Source organism: Lathyrus oleraceus, chromosome 7 (assembly GCF_024323335.1).
Source record: "Lathyrus oleraceus cultivar Zhongwan6 chromosome 7, CAAS_Psat_ZW6_1.0, whole genome shotgun sequence".
Lineage (NCBI taxonomy): Eukaryota > Viridiplantae > Streptophyta > Magnoliopsida > Fabales > Fabaceae > Lathyrus > Lathyrus oleraceus.
Window position 1 is genome coordinate 2,564,914 of NC_066585.1, and position 24,038 is coordinate 2,588,951.

The 24,038-nt window shown below is 32.4% G+C and overlaps 1 long non-coding RNA gene across 21 annotated transcripts; it reads right to left on the minus strand.

The window, feature by feature from the left end:
- Nucleotides 1-18,555: 18,555 nt before the first annotated feature.
- On the minus strand, nt 18,556-23,761 carry LOC127105221 (uncharacterized). 21 transcript variants are annotated; one of them, XR_007794944.1, is made up of 16 exons: nt 23,515-23,759; nt 22,928-22,978; nt 22,418-22,840; nt 21,857-21,917; nt 21,689-21,738; nt 21,229-21,289; nt 21,016-21,143; nt 20,669-20,877; nt 20,501-20,579; nt 19,834-19,917; nt 19,705-19,750; nt 19,435-19,483; nt 19,271-19,351; nt 19,121-19,167; nt 18,953-19,057; nt 18,556-18,862 (listed from the first exon to the last, which is right to left on the minus strand). It is a non-coding gene; the product is annotated as an uncharacterized LOC127105221 (long non-coding RNA). The 21 variants fall into 21 exon arrangements; XR_007794936.1 differs by having other exon boundaries at nt 18,953-19,171; XR_007794927.1 differs by having other exon boundaries at nt 18,953-19,167; nt 23,515-23,758.
- Between the last annotated feature and the right edge of the window lie 277 nt (nt 23,762-24,038).

Genomic DNA, 24,038 nt, shown 5'->3' on the forward strand with positions numbered 1-24,038 from the left:
TACTTAGAGTTGTTTATTTATTTGAAAATATATATAAAAAAATTACTTTCTTTGTTTGAAAAATGTTAGTTCCAAAATTATTTGTTTCTTTAAATAGGAATTCTGAATGGATTTAGCATGAATACTTTCTGACATGAAAATTATTTGTTTAGAATTATGTATGGATTTAGCATGAATACTTTTAACATGAAAATTTGATTTGATTTGAATTAAAACTAAATATAATATTAAAATATATTATTGTTGAATTTATTTTTTATAATATATTGACTTTTAATTATATATATTTTTGTTGCTATTGTCCTAATAAAAGTGTTTGTAAGTTAATTATTAAATGTGACTTATTTGCTAATGAATGAATACAGAATATTTTCATTGTATTGAATTGAATTGCCGGTGAGTCACATACTATATACTCCGTCCGTTTTTTATTACAAATCGTTTTATATTTTTTACACGTGTTAAGAAATGTAACAATTATGATATAAAAAGGAAAAATTATGAATTATTTTATAAAATTGTCTTTTATTAATAGTATTGAAAAGATAAATTGACATAATTAAAAAGAAAAAAAATAATAAATATTTAAGGATATAACAAAAAAATAACATTAATAATTTATTGATATTATAAAATAACTTATATTATGATATATAATATTTTTCAAAAATAACTTATAATAAAATACAGAGGTAGTATATACTATATCAATTGATCTAGTTGTTATGATCGATGTTTAAAATTCATATAGAAAATTGGGTTATCGGTCGGGTCGATCTGCAGTGATATTAATTCAATATAAAAATAAAATAAAAATTAATTAACACAAAATTGTGATAATAAAATCTTCAACTAAAAAAATAAATCTTCAACAAAAAAAAATCTATAAAATCTAAATAAATTTTTAATAGACATGTGAATCAAATTCAAGAACTGAAAAAAAAAGAATTAAATTTATATATTAGTAAAGATGATTTATTTTCTAATAGACGGATGGTAACATAAAATTATAACAATACATAATCATATTTTTTATCCAAAATCATTTAAAATACAAGTTTAACATTAAACAAAAATAAAATAATAAATCATAAACTTTAACAAAATCATTCAAATCAAGTGGCAAATGCTAAATGCAAAGTGAAAAATATTACATTAAAAATTTAAATTTGAATCACAATGATAATAATGCAAATTTAAAATTGAATCACAATGATAATAATGCAAATGAAAGGCAACAATAATAACAAAATTAAATTAAAAGAACTAGTCTTGTTATAATGAAGAAGATTAATTACGAGAGTGAAGATTTTGAAATGGATTGATGTTTGAAAGATTGATTTTTAAATTTTTGAAAGTTTCATATTTTAAATTGAGACAAGAAGGAGGAGATATTGTCTCAATTTTTTTATCATGTGTTAGTAAAAAGGTGCAACTCTTCTGTTCAAACAAATTCACCGGTTTGACCATTGAATTGATTAGATCACACCGATTTCCATCCGATCAATTGCATATTCAGTCCTTTAAATGCATGAATTGACAAACTTTGATAACTGAACATTTTAGGCTAACATACCGAAGACCACCAATAATTGTTATGTAAAGTAAAAGATCATCAAAATTTAGAAGTTCAATAGTATATTTGCTTGGAGTTAGGAAAGAGAGTTGGAGGAGAGTTGTTGGACATGAATACCAAGAAAATAATGAAAATTATCCACATCTTTTAGAGGAAAATGACTATGGAGATAATGAATTAGAGTATCTATGTTTGAATATGAGTTACTTCTGACAATAACATCATCAACAAAGACAAGAATGTACAAGGCATTGGTTGAAGTGATTATAGTAAATAGTGATATATCATTTTTTTTACTAAACACTTGATTTTATGAGAAAAAGTGGAGTTTGTTTGAAGCCTTAAAGAGACTTTTGAAGTTTACAAACTAGTGTTTGTTGGTACCTGTAAGAGTTTATTGTATTCATCTTCTATAACTTTCTTCTAGTGAGGTGAGTTGACGGTTGAATTGATACATTTTAGTTTAGAATTGAGATTTTATGTTGCGGAAATAACTATTTGGTTTGAAAAGTCTCATATTTGACTCTTGTATTGATGTTGTGTTCATTTATAGTTGGATATTTGACAAGAGTTGGTGTTGGTTGTTTTGAATCATGATTAGAATTTTGATTAGTAACTACCTTAGGATGCCTTGATGATGAAGAATCTTTAGAGGTTTCAAGGGTAGATAAGATAAGAGCTTCTTGAGTTTTATTGGGATTGTTTTAAGAATTTGATAATTTATTTGTTAATGACGTCAGTTAAGTTGGACTTTATGGCTCATCTTGACTAGAAGTGTGAAATGCATAATGTGAAACAAAAATGTCATCTTATAATCTATTATGGCATGTTTCGATTATGTAATTATGAATTGGTTTGAAAAGGAACAGGTTTTTATCAAACTTAACATGTTTTGAAATGTATAATTTGTCAATTTTGCAATATGAGGGAGTATTTTTATACTCTTTTGAGTTATTTCTCAAAGAAACACACTTTGTATGAGACACACCATATACTCACACAAAATCTTAAGAGGATAGATGTGTGGATTCTCTCACTTATAAATACTCAAGTCTTCATTTTTTTTAATTAATATGTGAATTTCCCACATTTTATTTTTCAAAGTTCTTAACTCACTTGCTTTTTTCCCAACACTTTCCCTCAAATGCGAGTTTATCCACAATGTTCCCCCTTAAGCAGAAGCTCATATAATAGCATAAAATCCCGAATATATATATATATATATATATATATATATATATATATATATATATATATATATATATATATATATATATATATATATATATATATATATATATAATTTCTCAATAATAATAGTAAAGAGCAATTATACCATTTCATCAACATAACAATAGAAAAGAGAAGCAGAACTCAATTAATAATCATATTTTAGTTCTCTCAATAAAATAAGTACTTCATATAATTAAATAACTCAATTTTGAAAACATAAAATGATTAACAAATATTATCGTTCCAGTGTTACAAGTCAGAGCTTCAACGAAACTAAATAACACGGAAAAACAGTAAATAAATGAAGAGGCATCAACGTCATCCTCTAGCTCAAACAACAACTACTATTCTACTTGATTATTTGTACTTCAAGAGAGTACATAACACCACAAACAAAGCACACAAAGGTGAGAATACATTCAAAATATATTAGCGGTACAAAAGATAGCAAGGGTAACATCATCCATAACAATTATCAATGTATGAATTATTCATAACAACAATTTACTCATATCTCAACCGAGCACAATCAAACAATCACCAATTCATGAATATCATTCAGAACAGTGCACTAATTATAACAATAACTCGATCGCAAAGCGGGTATGTATGTAATGCATCAACTCCTCGACTATTTATGCATATGGTACTAGTTTGGACATCAGAGATATGTTAATAATTTAGTTCACTCACTGATGGTCCCCCTTCGGACCATGAATGTCACTGATTCCCCCTTCTTAATCAAGACTCGTCAGTGATCCCCCTTTATGAATCAGTGACTCATCACTGTTCCCCCTTCTGAACCAGTAACACAAAACTGGACCTAAATTCATACACAATGATGCATGAAATCCAACAACATATACAAATGTAATAAACATCATTGATTCCCCTTCGAAACGCATACATTGCCAATAAGGCCGCCATATCAATATAACAAGTAGGATATGCAATTATAGCTCACCAATACCAAATCATACAAGCATTCAACAACACCTGCTTATACATTCACAAAGTGTTTACATAATTCCTAAAGCATATCAAGTTTATCCATCAACTCATCACACACAACAAAACAACAATCAATAGACGCATGAATCAGATACAAATCAAAAATTCGAGTCGGCGGCCCAAAACCAGTCAACCAGGTTTTGAAGGTTAACCTCTCCTATCATGACGTTTCTGTCATCCCCTTTCTCACACACCTGTCACACAAGTGACGTCCAACAAGGTCGTCTTCTCTGGAGGCCATGACAATCGGCCTGCCAGCTGACTTATGATCGTTAACTCTCTTAGTGCGGTGATGGTCAGCTCGTCATGGTGGTGAAACCCATCACTATTGTGCAAAATGCAGAACTGCGTTTTCTGCCATGGGAGCACTTCAAAAGCTCTGATTTTGATCTCAGGTCACCCAAATCGCATAGAAAAGTATTACCCACAATTATACAATGATCATTACAGCAACTTCCCATAGTATGATGAACAACTTCAGAATCTGAACAAGTTCTGAGTCTGATATCAGAATGTTAATGGCAACAGAATAATAATAAAGTTCATAAGCAATAAACAAATCAACACATAGAGTTTATCCTAGTTTCTCTCCTAAACTGAGAGTTGCACAAAAATCAAACAAAAGTAGAAGAAATTAATGTGGACTAAAGAGAGAGAAAATGAGTACAAGTCATGAAATTCAATCCCTTTTTCCCAATCCTTCCATCTTTATCCCAACAAATAAATATATTTTTATTTTATAATTTTAAAATAATTAGCTCCTATTGTACCACTAGAGTTTATAAGAGGGTGTTTACCCAGCGCGAGTGTTGAAACATATAGTAACTTTCTTTGATTTAACCTGATATGCCATAAAAATAAAATAAATCAATAACATGATAAAATCTTACCAATGTGATAATCATCTAGCTAACATCACGAGGCTTTATATAGAATAGGAATAGGGAGGTGAGTTTTTGACATTGTTTGAGAGAAAATTTAAAAGAGAGAAGGGAATTGATATAAAATGATCATTTGCATTACATAAATATATAAATGCATTGGAAATATTAGAAAAAGAGAAAAATAATTTGAAGAATTTGCTAAATCCCTTTAATGCATTTTATTTTTGTGATAGCCAAATAATAGTGATTATTAATTTGTATGAAAACCAGTATAAAAAGATTCATTCAATATAAAATAACTCAAAAAAATTTAGTAACCCCAAAAAATTCTTATTTCCTTGTTTGCTGCATTTGATTTTTATTTTTATTTTTAATTCAGCTTAAAGTGCTTATATTGGTTTATTTTATATTTTACTATGATTGAGTAAATACAAAATTAAATAAGATGCCTTAAAACCTTACCGTTGTACAAGCAATACAAGGAATATTTATTAATCATCATCATTACAGTAACAAAAAAAAAAGGTATATTTACATTGTTAGGTATATCCAATATAATTAATAAAGGGAAAAAAACAAGTTCCCTCCAATGCAAACTTTGTTTTTTTTCTTCCAGAAAACTATACAAAATGCTAAACAAATGCTATGAATCCCCATTGCAATACCATGGAGTTTGACACATGATCTCTCCAACATGTCTGGTGATAATACTCCATGGATCACCAGTAGTCCAGACTAATCATTATCAAAAGAAAAAATGTAATGTGAAAAATATCAACAGTTAAAGAGAGGATAAATATAGTTTTTGTTGGTATGATAGATTACCCTTTGAAGGTTGCTCAATACAAGGACCATTCATTATATTCAATATATGGCACGCCTCAGTTATATTGCAGATCTGGTAACAACTTTGGGGTAAGTAAGAAACACCTACATAAGATTAATGGTCACTCTCACATTATGAGGGAACTGAGCACATTAGTTGGTACTCACTGTGGTGTATTTGGCTTATTTGACGCTCTCACTAATTGCTTAAACATCTTCCTTTCATTTATTGGATCAAAAAAATAGAGTCAAAGAAGATCTTTTGAGTGTTGAATGCAATTAATTAAGAAAAAAATTACTTCAAACAATAACAAACCTTGGTTGATCTCATCAACACCTCTAAATGGAGAGTTCGTGAGATCTTTAAGGGAAACAAGATAAACAATGGTTGAAAGTCCTGGAAAAACCAATATTTAAGGTTAATTAGTGAGTGGGGTGAGCACAAATGCACTAATAAGAAAATAATCCGTGTAGTAGTCCCCCTCCAGACTTGTGATAAGCATTGAAAACTTCAAGCAGTTTATTTTCTCTGATAAAATGAAAAAATTGGTTTTTGTACCATAGAAGTGACCTATATCATGATCAGAATCAACAACTGTGTAATTGTGTAGGTTGGGTTTCCCTCTTAACATCGAAGTTGACTGGTAACCAGAAAAGTTACATCAACCAATAATAAGAAAGAGTAGTGACCCTGTGAAAGCACATTCTTATAAAAGGAATAAACAAAATAACTGGTTCAGAACAACCATCACCTGAATTTGACTGTTATATGTATTCTAAATTGATCAAAAGTCCATATCATTCTCATTTGAGAAGTGGAGAAACGTGGATGATGATGGAAGCATAAGAAGACCAAATAAAAAATGATAATTCTGTTATCATTTCATGTACCTAGTGAAACCCTTCTTCTTGTTGATTTAGACTAGTCAAATTGTTGTAGCCTCATCTACCTTTGTTGTCGAGCCACTTCCTTTTTCCGTTCTTTTCTCTTGTTGATTATGCATGCAAAGTCACATCACTCTTCGAATTTCCTACAGATCTTTCAGTCATTCTTTGTTCATGAGATTCAATCGTTCCTTGAAGCTCCTCATTTGTCAATTTTGACAAATCTTTTGACTCTTCTATGTTTACTACTACGTGGTCAACTTTGGAGCTAGTGACCTCAAGATCCTTGCAACAACTGATCTTGATGTCAAAACTTATCCACATACATTGATTTGATTCACCAATTTTGTAACCCTAGTGAAAAACTTAGTTATGCTTTCATTGTTTTCCATCTGAAGCGATTCATACGTTCTTTTGTGAGTTTGTAACCACACATCTTTCACCTTCTCATCTCCTCCAAAATATTTTTCAAGAATTTCCCATGCTTCTTTCGTTGATTCAACATCACTGACCTTTTCAAAATTATCGAAATTAATATGTTGATGAACTATAAAGAGAGCTTTATAATCTTTGTTCTTTAATTCTTTGTGTGCAACCTTTTGTCATACCCCAATTTCGTCCGGACAATTCAAAAAATTTGGCAAGCAATCACGACCAGGGGTTATGATGCGTAGACTCCAGTAAAGGGATCCCCTCTCGATCAAATTGTCCATGAATCCTAACCATGTCCCATGCCATCGTTACTACCATTAGTTCTTGACCCATAAATGTCCAATTATTTCCTAGTTCGCTATGCCACCTAGCCCTCACCAAAATCTTCTCCTCAAGATTGTTCGAGTTATGTTTGCGTCCTTTGAATTATGTTGATGACTCATTTGAACGTCAACACACTTCAAATCTTAAGGATGCCTAATTTGAAAGGTACATCTATTCACCAAGACTATTAAGATATCCTCTTATCATTTAGTTCATATTAAACCCGCACCATTTCAAAATTCAGATTCACACAAGACTCGCAAAAGGATTAAATCCATCAATTCATTTAAAATCAAGTCCAATCATAGAAAGTTCCATGCATAACTTGTTTCGTTTAGGATACTAACGCCATCTGTTTACAAATATCCACATATAAAAAGAAATGAGTTAAGACCGAAGGTTGACTTTGGTCAATGGTTGACTTTTTTTGTCAACTTTGACCAAAGTCAACTTAAATCGCACTACAATCCAAGAACCCCAATCCCGCTTTTCATCCCTTCCTAATCCGTCCTTGGTTCATTATGATTAGTGTTGAAACCGTTGAGTGCAGGTCAATTGTTAAAACATGTTTTCATACTCAAAAATGACATTTGCATTTACAAACCAACATTACAATATACAAAGTACTTGTTTCGAAATTCCATGTACATTAACACCATTCCGTTCAAAATCCATACATCCATTGCATATTTCCTTAGTCATTTTCTAAGTCCTAAGCAATTAACGAACACACTTCAGACTATGTCAATAATGGGAACGAGAATGTCTATCAGGAGGACATGCAACAGCTTCAACCACAAAACTCTATGCTTTCTGATTATGCTTTCAACCTTGGGACTCTTTTGCGTTCTCTCGACCCTACTCCCAATAATGATTATCACAGGGCCTCCAGAGTTACCATTCCTACTCGTTTCTGACGTTCTTTCATGCAACTTCTTTCTGATGCACAATTCGAAGAACTATCAGCTCGAGATCTAATGTTGACATCTGCATTGAATACAAACTATCTCCTTACCTTACCAATATATATTGATTGGGAGAAAGCATATCAAGCAGGGTTATGCAATTGATAAGTAGAATGGTCTATTAATTGTTGAAAAACTGGATTACTTACAATCCAAGCTTCTAGAAACAATCTTCTCTCTTATATCAAAACCGCAAGCAAAACGAACCTTAGGCCAGCGAAGACGCGTTTGTCGTGCGCACCCAATCAAAACCTGCATTCTAAGAACATGTCAAAAAGAGTCAAAAATAAGAATTCAAAATGCAACTTGCAAAATGCAGCAACAACTCCCAAATACAAAGCAGCAATAGCAATTCGTGTAACTCAAGTTACAACACATAAAGTCCAGAAAGCGCAGTCATTGTTCCAGTATTCATACTCGTCAACATAGCTGGAGGCTGATGGTGCGTTATTTTAAAACAAAGGAGGTTAAGGACGTACATAAGTTAAAATTAAAATTCACAACAGTAACTAGTTTTTTCCATAAAACAAAACGAACCCATAGTTCGCGGTAAAAGACACAATGAGGCAACATGAGTTCACAATTACAACCTGTAGAAATCAAAATGTGTGGTTAGAATTGTAGCATGAATGATTCACGCACAAGAATAATACTGGCTATGCGTGGGAAATTAGATCAGAACAATAAAAAATGAAAACCAAAGCATATAGACAAGTTTATAAAAAATACGCGCATAAGAAAATTGAATTCAGATGATAATATACCAAAGTGAGGACCACTGGAATTGAGAGGATCCGAAGCCTCATCCACTACAGACAAAAAGAAATGACTTCATTCCTAACAGACTCGCAAGATACGAAAGATCTGAGAAAAATCTTCTTTAACAACTTATAGATTCTGCCAAAGGGACCACACGCCTGGATCTATAAAGAGGAATGCATCCCAATTGTGAAGGAGAGACATCGTTACCCTGAAAAATTCTTCTGCAGACCCTACCACAACTCGAAAATACAAAAGACAGTTCAGAGCTCCCTCGGTTGAAGTTTGAGCTAACCTAGCCAAATCCCTGACAAATCGAACGCAGGAAAAGAGGTTGAAAGAAAAACGTTTGGACAAGGTGAAAACGAAGACTAAGCGTTTACCTGAAAGCGAGCCATTTCGGTAAATGTACGAAGAACCTTTTGTCCACCATGTAAATCTGTTGGGTGATGCTCCCTGTTTTATGTACCAAATTCCAAATCTTATTTCATGTTGTTCAAGGGGTAAATCGTATTTCTAGGATTCGAGAGATATTAGGTTTAAGGTTCAAAACCGAATAAAATGGATAATGATTTAGAAAGAAGTAGAGTCGGATCTATTTTCTAAGAGATGATTGTTTCCATGTGAAAGCTCTTGTGTGTCCAACTGCCGCCCATGGGGCATTTCCGGACCGTTTGCCATGCGGTGGATGACTATACAGTCATCCGTTGGTCTTCCCTAATACTTTTTAGGCTTAACCCTCTTTATTTCTCTTCCACACCCCCAGTTGGTTTTATAAAAAGCATTGATTGTTTATTTATTTATTTATTTTTTAACTTATTTACACATATTGATAATTATGACAATAATCGTATAATAAAATAGATTAATATTTCAATTTGATTTTGGATTCTTTATTTTAATTAATTAAGTAGGAAGTTAGTTACTAATATTAGGTAAATAATCCATTTTTATTGTTTCAAAATAATGTAATTATCTTGGTCCAACACCAAGTAGTCCATTTAAAACCCGAGAAATTTTAATAAGGTCGAATCCAAATCATTTTCTTATCCATACACTCTAAAAAATACTTTATTTTTATAAGTTTAATCTTTGGACGAAAAAGGGAATAGTAAGCATCCGCTTTTCTATCTCTCGATTATTCGAATAATTGGCGTTCGTCATATTGCTCGAATTTTCGTCGTCTAATTAAAATATGAATTATACAATATTCAAAACATTTCCTCCAAAATTAATATAATTTTTGAAAACACTTTTAAGTCCAAACTTTGGATAAAAAGAAGGATGAGAGGCGTTCGCCTCTATAACTTGTTACTTGGGCTTTAGCCCTCTTTATTTCTCTTCCACACCCCCAGTTGGTTTTATAAAAAGCATTGCTTGTTTATTTATTTATTTATTTTTTAACTTATTTACACGTATTGATAATTATGACAATAATCGTATAATAAAATAGATTAATATTTCAATTTGATTTTGGATTCTTTATTTTAATTAATTAAGTAGGAAGTTAGTTACTAATATTAGGTAAATAATCCATTTTTATTGTTTCAAAATAATATAATTATCTTGGTCCAACACCAAGTAGTCCATTTAAAATCCGAGAAATTTTAATAAGGTCGAATCCAAATCATTTTCTTATCCATACACTCTAAAAAGAACTTTATTTTTATAAGTTTAATCTTTGGACGAAAAAGGGTATAGTAAGCGTCCACTTTTCTATCTCTCGATTATTCGAATAATTGGCGTTCGCCATATTGCTCGAATTTTCGTCGTCTAATTAAAATATTAATCATACAATATTCAAAACATTTCCTCCAAAATTAATATAATTTCTGAAAACACTTTTAAGTCCAAACTTTGGATAAAAAGAAGGATGAGAGGCGTTCGCCTCACCATCTCGCGAATGATTGAACGATTGGCGCCCGCCACATTGCTTAATTTCTTGTCATTTAATTAAAATATTCAAATCATTTCTTTCAAATTAACACAACTTCTAAACCTTTTCAATTCCAAACTTCGGATGAAAAAGAATAGGAGGCGTTCGTCTCGTCATCTCTCGAATGATTGAATAACTGACGCTCGTCATATTGCTCAAATTATCGACTTCCGATTAAAACACGCTAAATAAACATTGGATAAAGGAATGGGTGGCGCGCACCTCATTGTTCCTAGAATAAGCAAGTGGGAGGCACACGCCTCACTACGGTGCATATTCAAATTCCGCAAACAAACTTTCAAAAATCATTCGAACGAAAAAAGGAGTAGAAGGGGTCGCCTTATTATTCCTCGAAAGAATTGAACGATTGATGTGCACCACATTGCTAAATCTTTCGTCGTTCTTCAAAAACATCTCAAACACGTTAAACCTAATTTCTCGCCCCCGTGCGATTGAAACCAACCAAACAAAACATCAAACATATCAATTCAACTTGTCACCCCTGCGTGACCAAACTCTTTTAAAAAAGAACACTATTTAATCCTTTCTAATGTGCACAGCAAACCAGTGCTTAAGCTTCCGCCAAGAGTAGACAAGCCAATGTTTAGCCTTTAGAACGCGATCTACATAGTCGTTCATTAAAAAACACCAACCAACCGTAGTTCCCCGAACTACGAATGATCTGATTTCCTTATTGCACCATAAGGATACATAGGCAGGAGATTGCTATATCTTCGCGAGCACACTAATAAAAAAACTCCATTTTCTCCTTTCTGAGGTTTCCATCCATCTCTCTTCTATATTTTAATCACTCGAAGAAAACAAGTAACATTCAACTAACATTCGAATAGCAAATTAGACTAAAAGTTTCCCGTTGAGTACAACGGACGTGAGGGGTGCTAATACCTTCCCCTTGTGTAATCGACTCCCGAACCCGAATATGGTTGCGACGACAATTATTCTATTTTTCTTAAAGGTTTTATCGATATTTTCCTATTCCTTCATTGGGATAAATAAAGTTCGGTGACGGCTCTGTTCGAGCCAAATATTTTTCGCATCCATCGTGAGGGATCACATTTTTTTCGAGGTACGACACCTTTTCTTCATCCATCACGTTTGTTGCAAGCGATGCCCCTCCCTCCTTCACAATATCTCATAGATCTTAATAGCAAAAGACAAGATTTATCTACTTACACCAACTCTCGTAACTATGATTCTTCAGAATTGGGAGACTCGCTGGAAAATGCTCGTTCGGATGTGTCATACCCCAAAATTTGCCCGTTAATCTTGCAAGACATTTTTCAAGGCACTCCAACTCATTTTTCAAGGCATGGATCTTAAAGGAACAAAGATCCAGCACATAGGTGGCCCAAACCCAGAAAATGACTTAAAATGGCTTGCTCGCTAGGCGAGCAAAATCATTCGCCTAGCGAATCCTTCGCTGCACCACTCGCCTAGCGAAGCTTGTGAATACCAGAAATTTTGGGCTTCATTCTGAGCCCATCAGGTCACAAAAATTATTATAAATAGCAGAGTTTCATTCACAAATGGGAAAAAGAAGGGACAGAAACCCTAGCAAGGAAACCCTAACAAAAGCAACCGAGCAAACCAAGAGAATTCAGAGCAACCCTAAAGGAAACCCTGAAGGAAACTCATTTGCATAAAGGTTACCTCCGCCCAACTCAATCCGGCATCAACCCTGAGAGCGATCTGCCAATTCAAGGTTGCAATTCAATTGCAAACCGGTTTGCATTACTATTACCGCTTTATGTTCCTAATTCACATGTGATATCATAATTGAATTCATAAATATATTTGAGGTTTTGCATGTGGACTTAAGTATGCCTGGATATCTTGAACGTTTGACCATGTAGTTTCTGTAACGGATGCCATAGGGTTTGGAGCTTGCTGAAATCGTACTGTTCTAAAATCCAAAACCCGCAGCCGTTCGCTAGCACATCGCTAAGCGAACATGTAGCGAGCGTTCGCTAGGCCTTCGCTAGGCGAGGCAGCAGCGAACATGACAGTCGCTGATTTTTCTGTTCCGATCTTTGCTCATCTGACATGTTTTATTATCACCATGCATTGTTTACTTGACATTATTACTGTTGTGATTCCTTTTGTTTGGTGTGATTCTCGATTGCACCCTGATTTGGTATTCTGACCTGTTTGCTGAATTTTGTAAGGGTTCACATACTCCCGGAAAAGGTAGCTTGCTAGGTATCCCACTTTATTTGTGGGATACCCTTGTGGAGATTCATCCTAATTACTTAATTGATTTTAATGTGGAGATTCATCCTAATTATCTAATTGATTATAATGTGGAGATTCATCCTAATTACCTAATTGATTATAAAATATTGCCTTTGAATATGTGATCTTGGACCTCTCTTTGTTGCCTTACGGTATTACGGTATTACGGTCATGTCCCGCGAATGTGGGGATACACTTAGCAAAGACCCTTTGATTAAATCATCATGTCCCTATAAAATAAATCATCGTCCCTCGGATGTTGCCTGCGAATATATGATTTTGTCCCTCGGTGACCCGTCGTTGTAGCCTACGGTTAAATGATGATCGTCCCTTCGAATGCTAAGGTATCCTTACGAATGTTGCCTTCAATGACCAATCGATGACCCTTTACATCCAAAGGATAGAACTACTCACTTCTCAATAGTAAGGACAGTTTTACCCTCATAAGGATAGGAAATGCCCATAAAGACCTTGGGTAGGTATAACTCCTAAATGCTTGCTCACAGCTTAAACTACTTTTCACACCTCACACTTTTCAAAACCTCTATTAGAAAATCACCACTTGGCATACATTCGTACTAGAATCATTGCCAAGTTATATTTTTCTAAACAGCTTTCAAAATTAAACGAGATAAATACTTTGTATACATCCTACAAGAATCATTACAAAGTTAAACTCTCTTTTCAAAACATTTTCTAAACAGCTCTCACACACTTTTTCAGACAAGAAAAATATAAGTGATCAAGCAATTAAGAGCCCATGGATAACCATGGATACAAAGGGTGCTAACACCTTCCCTTTGTATAATGTACCTCCCGAACCCAAAATCTAATCAAGGTCTTTCCTGTTCTTTTCCGCCTTTCCTTATTGGATAAAAGAAAAGTCAGTGGCGACTCTCGCTATCCGCGACATTTGCTTTCCAAAGCAAAAACGCACAGAGTCAGTTCACCGTATGACAGGATGGTTCAGTGCCATCGTGTTTTTCTTCCCACGAAACGCTCAACCAGTGCTCTAGATACCAGATGTTGGGAATTCTCCAATTTTCCTTCAAGAACTTCACCAAAACTTGATGATCAAGAATCAATCTTTCTAATTGATTAATCCTCATGTTCTTCACTTTTTACTCGAGTGAATCAACCACACTTTGGTTGCAAGATTTTCGTTGAAACAAAATTGAATTGGGAAGAAAATAAGATTAGGGTTTCTCGAGTAAGGAAGAAGAAGAAGAAATTTCTGTAGAGTTTCTCTTTGCTCTCAACCTGAGAATTGTATTCTTTGTAACGGAAAATTCTCAATGTATTACAATGATAGGGGTTACTCCATATTTATAGATTTTGTGCTTGCTTGCTCCTTAAGCAAATCCCAAAATACTTAATTCTACTAACACTATAAAATTAAACCTAAGACAAAATTCATGTCGAGGTACACTCCTTCGACATTTCGACAGCTATCACAATTTGGCACTTCCTTACTTATGTTGAGCAACCTGCTTCGACATAAGAAATTACAATTTAATAATCATAAGAGTTCCAATGAGTTTAATAAAACGAATAACTTACTTTGAGAGTTTCGGTTTGCAAATTTTCCTTTATATGTATCAGATATCTTGTACAATGAATTCCAGTATTACTATTTTTTCGTTTTGTATCGGAAGACTTCGGACGCAAATAAGGTAAGATTTCAAACACAAATGAGTTCTAGTTGTTGTCATCGCCTCCTTATGTCACTGTCACCTACCGCCACTGCCACTTGTTGCCTTCGGCTGGCTCATTTGGATGTCTTCTTCTTTTCGTCGTTGTCGATGTTACGGTCTCAATTATTTTCAAACATCTGGTAAGATTTGGAAAATTGTTGAATTTCAAATTTGTGGGTTGAATTCAACGGTTCTTGTTTGGTCAAAAGTTGAATTCAACTGTAAACTAGGGTTTCTCTCAAAAACAAATCACACAACCTTAATTATGTTTATGAAACATAAAACTCTCCCCCTGTATCATGTCAAAATTGGACTATGATATGTTTGGTTTGTATTATGTAGACATTGTATTTTCAGAATGGAATGTGATATGTTTGGATTATGCAGGCAAAGCATGAAGGAGAAATTTTGGCGCACTTATTATGCAGACACTTGTGAAGTATAACAACAAAATAATTTCAGGCAATTTTTGAAGTATAAAGAAGATAAATTTTATTCAAATAGTACACTTGTGAAGCATAAAGAAGATGAAGAAACAAAATAGTTTTAGACCATAATGTGCTTTTAGGATATAATGTATAAGTTGATAGTTTGTTTTTTCAAGTTCAAGTAAGAGGATCAATTTATGATCTCTACCAATATAAAGCTTAAGCTGCTGTTCATTTTGGTTACAAAATCCTTCTTCAAATTATACTTTCAAAGTTCCAAATTTTTGCTTAAAATCATGTCTAAATGCAGAATTTAACTAAGCATAATCAATGCAGAATTTTGATTTTAAAAGTTCCAAAATCTTGCTTTAAATTATGTCTAAATGCAGAATTTAACTAAGCATAATCACGTGCAGAATTTTGGTTTACAAAGTTTCAAAATCCTTCTTCAAATCATGTCTAAATGCAGAATTTAATAAGCATAACTGAATGCAGAATTTTGGTTTACAAAATTCCAAAATTCAGCTTCAAATCATGTCTAACATCTTGGTTCATGACATAATTCTACATATCAATAACAACTTCATAATACTACATCATGAGCTACCAAAATAATAGCATTTGCAGCTTACTCTAATAATAACATTGGCAGATTTATGTGATTATCTCAATAAAAATTTCTATATTTTCATCTTCAAATTATGAAATTGTGTAACTCTTAAAGATGCTAAGGAAATATATTTGGGGACTAGAAATTTTAAATTTTGCATATATGGCGTAGTAGAGAATAAAAAACACACCAAAATTTGATATTTATTAAATGCAATATGTGATTGGAGGTTGATTTATAGACTTTTGGTAGCAACTTTTCTTGTCACTTATTTCACCCGTACTATACATATGATTGAAGAGGATAAAAGCTGCAACAAAAATTATTTTTTGTTTAAAGAAGTTTAAGATGATCAACATGAAAGGGAACAAACTCACTTTAATACACTATTTTCCGGATCAACAAAACACTAATAAAAGAAAGGTAACAAACTTGATATACTATTGAATTGGAAAGGAAAGATTTCCAAGTGAAAATTGGAGGCGAATGTTAGTGGTGATGATTTAAAACTGGTCTAGCAAGTGAGGAGAAACAAACACAATCATTTCGTTTCCTATAAACTAATCCAAACATTTCTTCTCCAACATAATTGTCTCTGCTGAGGTGACAAATCCAGTATAAGTACCACAAAAACAAATTTATTTATAATTGCATATAAAACTTAGTTACTTACACTTTGACATTATCAACCACATCATAGACTTAAAAACAAAATAATTAACATCAAATTTTTAATAAACCTAACAGGTAAAAGACAGGATGAAACTAAGAATAACTATGTATTTAAAGCTCACATCATAATCATATATTGCATTAAGGCTGCAAGAAAATAAATATAAACGATTAATTTAAAACATTACAGTTCCATTTTCAGATATTTATAAAAAATTTAAAACATTACAGTTCCGTTCTGATGGGTTATGAAGGTATGAAGTTTCAAGTACATAACTTTCGACCAAATTTTTCATAAAATTTCTTAACCCAAGTCCCTTACTTTATTTTTTGACACAACACCATAATCATATCTTATATTTGAGAAATAGTAAAATGGATATGGATTATTTTTATTTAATATATTATAAAAATCAAAATCCTATATTTACTAATTCATTCAAAGGAAGGAGGAGTTGGAGTTGGAGGAGCAGGAATAAGAATAAAAAGTATACACTTCCCCCAATTTTTTCCAATGCAACAAAAGAAACATTTCTTCTTTCCCTGAGTGGGAGTAGCTTCAGAAACATCAACTGCTGGACCAACAACTTCACCAAAATTTATCATCTCAGCAACTGGACCAAAAGCCTCACCAAAATCTACCTTCTCAGCAACTTGACCAACATTTGTCATTCTTATACGGGAAGAATGCGTTACTACAATGAAAATAAATAAAAATACAAAAGATATTGTTTGAGATTTCATAGTGAATATAGAAAGAAGAATGGAGCGCGATTATAAAATATACTTTCACAACTTTATATAACATCTCAAAATTCTACCTATAACCTACCTATATTAAATAGAGAAACATAGCATTTGGTTTTCTAATATGATAGAACATGCGATGTATTTTGAAACCAAACAAAATAAATGTCATATAATATTTTCTGAAACCAAGCAAAATAAATGTCTTGAAGAAGGAATGTGGAGACAAATCATCAAAATTCAATTCTTTTTATCGATCATTCCATCTTCATCCACGCTTCCCAATAAATATTTATATTTTTTAAAAATATATCCGTCTAATCTTAATTACACGGTTATCCACATTTTAACGTGTGATTTTATAACATATTTGACTGCACCAAATCTCAATTCATATAATATATCTCTCTCCCTTTTATTTTGATCTTAGGGTCTAATAACATAACATCTTTAACTTTTTATTTTTTAATATAAATAACCATTTTAAACGTGATATAACATGTAGTGATGTTTAAAATCCAACACAAATATAGAAGAAAAAAAATATAAAATAGAGAAACATTCAATCTATTATCATTTGATTTTCTACTTTCTCAATCTTAATATAGAAGAAAAAATACATCACATGTGATATAATATGCAGTGATACTGAAAATCACACATATGATATAATACACCACATGTGATATAACATGTTCTTATACTTGAAATCACACCTATATATAACATGTAGTGATTTTTGAAACCCAACAAAAATCAAACAAAAATAGAAGAAATTAGCGTGGACTAATCATGAAATTCAATCCCTTTTTTTCAATCCTTCCATCTTTATCCCAACAAATAATTATATTTTTATTTTATGATTTTAAAATAAATAAATCAATAACATGATAAAATCTTATCAAGGTGATAATCATCTAGCTAACATCACGAGGTTTTGTATAGAATAGGAAAAAGAAGGTGAGTTTTTCACATTGTTTGAGAGAAAATTTAAAAGAGGGAAGAAAAGTGATATAAAATGATCATTTGTATTACATAAATATATAAATGCATTGGAAATATTATAAAAAGAGAAAAATAATTTGAAGAATTTGCTAAATCCCTTTAATGCATTTTATTTTTGTGATAGCCAAATAATAGTGATTATTATTTTGTATGAAAACCAGTATAAAAAGATTCATTCAATATAAAATAACTCAAAAAAATTTAGTAACCCCAAAAAATTCTTATTTCCTTGTTTGTTGCATTTGATTTTTATTTTTATTTTTAATTCAGCTTAAAGTACTTATATTAGTTTATTTTATATTTTACTATGATTGAGTAAATACAAAATTAAATAAGATGCATTAAAACCTTACCGTTGTACAAGCAATAGAAGAAATATTTATTAATCCTCAATACTACAGTAACAAAAAAAATGTATGTTTATGTTGTTATGTATATCCAATATAATTAATGAAGGGAAAAAAACAAGTTCCCTCCCATGCAAACTTTGTTTTTTTTGTCCAAAAAACTATACAAAATGCTAAACAAATGCTATGAATTCCCATTGCAACTCCATGGGATTTGACACATGATCTCTCCAACATGCCCGGTGATAATACTCCATGGATCACCCGTAGTCCAGACTAATCATTATCAAAAGAGAAAATGTAATGTGAAAAATATCTACAGTTAAAGAGAGGATAAATATAATTTTTGTTGGTATGATAGATTACCCTTTAAAGGTTGCTCAATACAAGGACCATTCATTACATTCAATATATGGCATGCCTCAGCTATATTGCAGATCTGGTAACAACTTTGGAGTAAGTAAGAAACACCTACATAAGATTAATGGTCACTCTCGCGTTATGGGGGAACTGAGCACATTAGTTGGTACTCACTATGGTGTATTTGGCTTGCTTGACGCTCTCACTAATTGCTCAAACATCTTCCTTTCATTTATTGGGTCAAAAAAATAGAGTCAAAGAAGATCTTTTGAGTGCTGAATACAGTTAATTCAGAAAAAAAAATTACTTCAAACAATAACAAACCTTGGTTGATCTCATCAACAACTCTAAATGGAGAGTTCGTAAGATCTTGAAGGGAAACAAGATAAACAATGGTTGAAAGTCCTGGAAAAACCAATATTTAAGGTTAATTAGTGAGTGGGGCGAGCACAAATGCACTAATAAGAAAATAATCCATGTAGTAGTACCCCTCCAGACTTGTGATGAGCACTGAAAACTTCAAGCAGTTCATTTTCTCTGATAAAATAAAAAAATTGGTTTTTTTACCATAGAAGTGACCTAAATCATGATTAGAATCAACAACTGTGTAATTGTGTAGGTTGGGTTTCCCTCTTAACATTGAAGTTGACTGGTAACCAGAAGTTACATCAACCAATAATAAGAAAGAGTAGTGACGCTATGAAAGCACATTCTTATAAAAGGAATAAACAAAATAACTGGTTCAGAACAACCGTCACCTGTTATATAAATTCCAAATTGATCAAAAGTCCATATCATGCTCATCTGAGAAGTGGAGAAATGTGGTTGGCGATGGAAGCATAAGAAGACCAAATAAAAAATGATAATTCAGTTATCATTTCACAAACCTAGTGAAACCCCTCCGACAACAGCTATCTGTTGAAAATTTCGACCAAAAGTTTCATTTATCTGAGTGTTGGAAGCCATTTTCCCTACAAAAACAACTTAAAGATTTCAGCTTTTTTAGAAACCCAACAAAAAAAAGAGTATGCATACATACACTACAAATCACATAATGTTAGGAACCCGAAAAAAAAATTGTATTTCAAAAAAGAACAATTTTATTAAGAAATATGATAGAATCTCTCCTTCATGTTAGTACTTCAACTACATAAAAGTGATATATGCAAGCATACACGTGTTCTGTCAAACAACTAAAAATAAATATATGTTTGTTCTTTGCCTTTCTCTTTTTACCATTCCAAACACATTTAATTAAAAGTAATTATTTGGAACTTTTCAAATTTAGAATTTTGCATTCAGACATAAATGCAAAAAAAAAAAAAAGCATTGTTAAACAATTTGTTCGGATGAAATCTATACTATCCAATAACATTAAGCCATTCACACAAAAAAAATTGCTAAAACTTAGAGATGAAGGGAACTTTCTAACCTAATCTGAAATATTAGTGAGAGTGCATATGGAAAAAGATGACATGGTAGTCCAAATATGAGCTACTAGAAGCATTCTCTACATCATAATATTCCAATTATGTAAAGAAATACTTATCAGACCTTAATATCATCCAATTCAGCTAGACACTTTCTAGATTCCTTCTTGTTTGCATTGAGTTTTTTTTGCAAGATCTTCTATCTGTAAAGTCACGGTAAATATAGATGGCATCTGAAATAACCCAACAAAAATTACAACAATGAAGAGTACTTGTCTTTGACAATCCTCACATTGTTCCAATATGTTACGATTGACAAATAAGATTGCTGCTTCCAACTCCTCAATTGTAGTAGGCATCTACATGAACAAACCCGAATGCTTTTAGAGTTCCCATTTAGACAATCAAACCTGAAGCGCAACCATCACAAAACTAAGATACAATTCAAGTCAGATCATCCTCCTCAAGTTCCCTCAGATTAAGTTTTGTTTTCCAAGAATCCTGCATAATATTCATGCAAGAGAATAATGCAGATGAATAAATTATAATAGAGCTGTTCAGTAATATAATAGAGGAATGATTGGAACAACAAGTTATATGTTTAAAAACAGTAGTGTCTTTTCATAATTGAGAGCTTACAAAAGGAATCATGTCATCAAACTCCTTCACAACTTCATTGAACTTTCCAACGTCTTCTTCATCAATTGCAGCAGCAACATCTGCCAAAAGTCTATATTCACGCCTTCCAGAAAACTTGGATCCAATTCCTGCAAAAACAAATAGACATCTAAAAGATTTAGTAATTAAAGATATTTCTCGTCTGTAGACGCAATTTCTTGAAAGATATTCAACCTGATATCGTTCTAATGCATTGGTAATAGCAACAACATCTCCTTTACAAAATTCGCAAATCCTGCCATTAAGTAGATGTCCTTGAACTCAAGACTTCAACATATATTTAGCAGCCATAGAAATTCTTCCAATTTCACAGAAATATTTACTGCATTGTCTAAGCAAGATATAGCCTTTGCATTAAAAGAGAGTAGATGAAAATTAGCATTGAAATTTCTACTTTCTTAATCATAATACAAGTGATGCCACTCTAACAAATGCATTGTGGTTATAAATAACCGCACACTCACAAACATGGCATTTATATTAATTTTTTATAGTAATGTGCAACATCAACATTAGCTGAGGCAGCTTCATGCTTGCTTTCCAACTTAAATCACATGGCAACAAGGATCATTTCAGGGTTTAGAGAGAATAAGAAACTAAGTAGTTAACTTCAAAGAAAGCTAAATTTTGTCACCTTCAAATGACAATTTTTCAACTCAATGTAGGTGGATCCTGCTTTGTCTCCTGAAATGGCATCACCACCACAACCAATGACTATTTCAGCTTGGTTTTACTACACCTAGAACATTATTAACCCACCTAAGACTACTAATCCAGAGATCAAAATTACATAGATATGTACCTTTTTCATCAAATAATGACATCAAACTTGCTAAACAAACACATACACTAATATCTTCCCCCTGAAAAGCAAAGAAAAATTATATATCAGGCTATTTAAAATGCATAAAATATTAATCTTAAAGCCCATTTCTTATATTCTTTGGCTTTAGATACATGAGAACTTTCAATACAAAGTGAAGTAAAAGCACTATGGATAATGTGCTAAGCAGCATAACCATTTACAAAGTAACCATCTATAATCATGATAAAATCGGAAAATTCACGTATCTCTAACATAACAAGACAAAGTCTAAACATTTTTAAACACAAGAAAGTACTGCTAAAAAAAGAATCAAATTCTTGAAAGATGTAATGGAAAAGGACACTACCATTATTTCACTTTAGTGACACCACAAACAAAAAGACAGTCTCCTCCATTTGAGTATCTAAATGGATTGACAAACACCCTACCACTAATTAAAGTTATAGTCTTAATACTACTTATTATAAAAGATAAGCTAGGACAATATTTTTTCATTCTCCAATTCAATTAGAACATATCATGTGTGTAATTGGGCACCTCGGTTGGTTCCAAATGTAATATATGCTCTACAAGTGAGCATGTCTCAAGAGATTTTTCTGCACTGGCTGCAGCATCAAAGTCTGTTGATCGTCCACACCCACTGAAATTGGCTCTTCCAACCGTCTCTTAATGCCTTCATATAACTGCGAAAAAATAGACAGCACAAATTAAGAGTTTCATTAGACTTAATTGCATTTGAATTCCATCAGTCTTTATAAACACTAACAAAGTATCATTAGCAATCTTCATTAAAGAAGCTGCAATTGTGTTGAGGACTCTACTAGTTTCAACAAAAGCATCACGGGCAGCCTGCAAAAGGAGAATATGAGCACATTACAAGCCAATGTTTTTCTGCACGTGATGATAGACGCCAAGAACAGTATTCAATCCAGTTCCTACAGCTGTACCACCTTCGGCGAGCTGCTCAAGTAAAAACTACCCAATCAGAACTCCAGAAGCATACGAGTGAAGAACAAGCATTTGATGTTTGTGTTTAAGTATTCAAACCTGATACATGCGCGGAAAACTGCTAAGCACATCATTAATAATATACTTCACCTGTCAACAATATATAAAAAAGTTATCAAAAACAACTCCCTATAAATTCTCAGGAATTTACAAAGCATATAAATGTTAAACAAAATACACACCATCATAATCAAAAAACCACGACAACCCTTCAATGCGTGTTCCAATGTGATTTCCACATGATTTTAAGAAGCTAGAATTCTTAGCTTCTGGACATACGCACCTCTACGAGCTTTCCACCGCAAAACCAAACATGCTAAAAGTCTATCCTGATATTAGCTTTGTAAACTAATATCTACTATGCTAAAACTCTCAAAGCTCAACTCAATGAATAAAAAGTTTATATGTGCCCAATGCCACAAATATCTCAATTTCCAGCATACTAACACATTAACCCAAGGATCACAAGAACAATAAATCCTAACTCACTATTACTGAAGGTAAATTCAAAAGAAAAATCGTATTCAAAACATACAAAAGCTCTAAACCCTAGCTCAGCGTTTAGAAGTCAAATTCAAATGAGAAATAAGAAACATAACATACATAAACAATAAACCCTAACTTACTATTCAATGGTTCTTTAGGACCAAGAACGGCGATGGAGGACCGAGAACGATGATGGATGATTGAGAACGGGAGCGACGGAGGAGGAACGAAATGGAACCAAGGAGGCGAATCGAGAACGTGATGACGGAGGCGAATCGAGAACGTGATGACGGAGGCGAATCGAGAACGTGATGACGGAGGCGAATCGAGAATGGAACAGCGAAGATAGGTCGAGAATGGAACGTTGGAGGCGAAAAACTTTTTAAAAATGTGATTAAAATTAAGTTTCAATTAATAATAATTTTTAGTGAAAATAATAATTTTATAATTTTATGTTAAAATAATAATTTTATAAAATGGATATGGATTATTTTTATTTAATATATTATAAAAATCTAAATTCTATATTTACTAATTCATTCAGAGGAAGGAGGAGTTGGAGTTGGAAGAGCGTTAATAAAAAAGTATACACTTCCCCCAATTTTTCCGAACGCAACAAAAGAAACATTTCTTGTTTTCTGAGTGGCATAGCTTCATAAACATC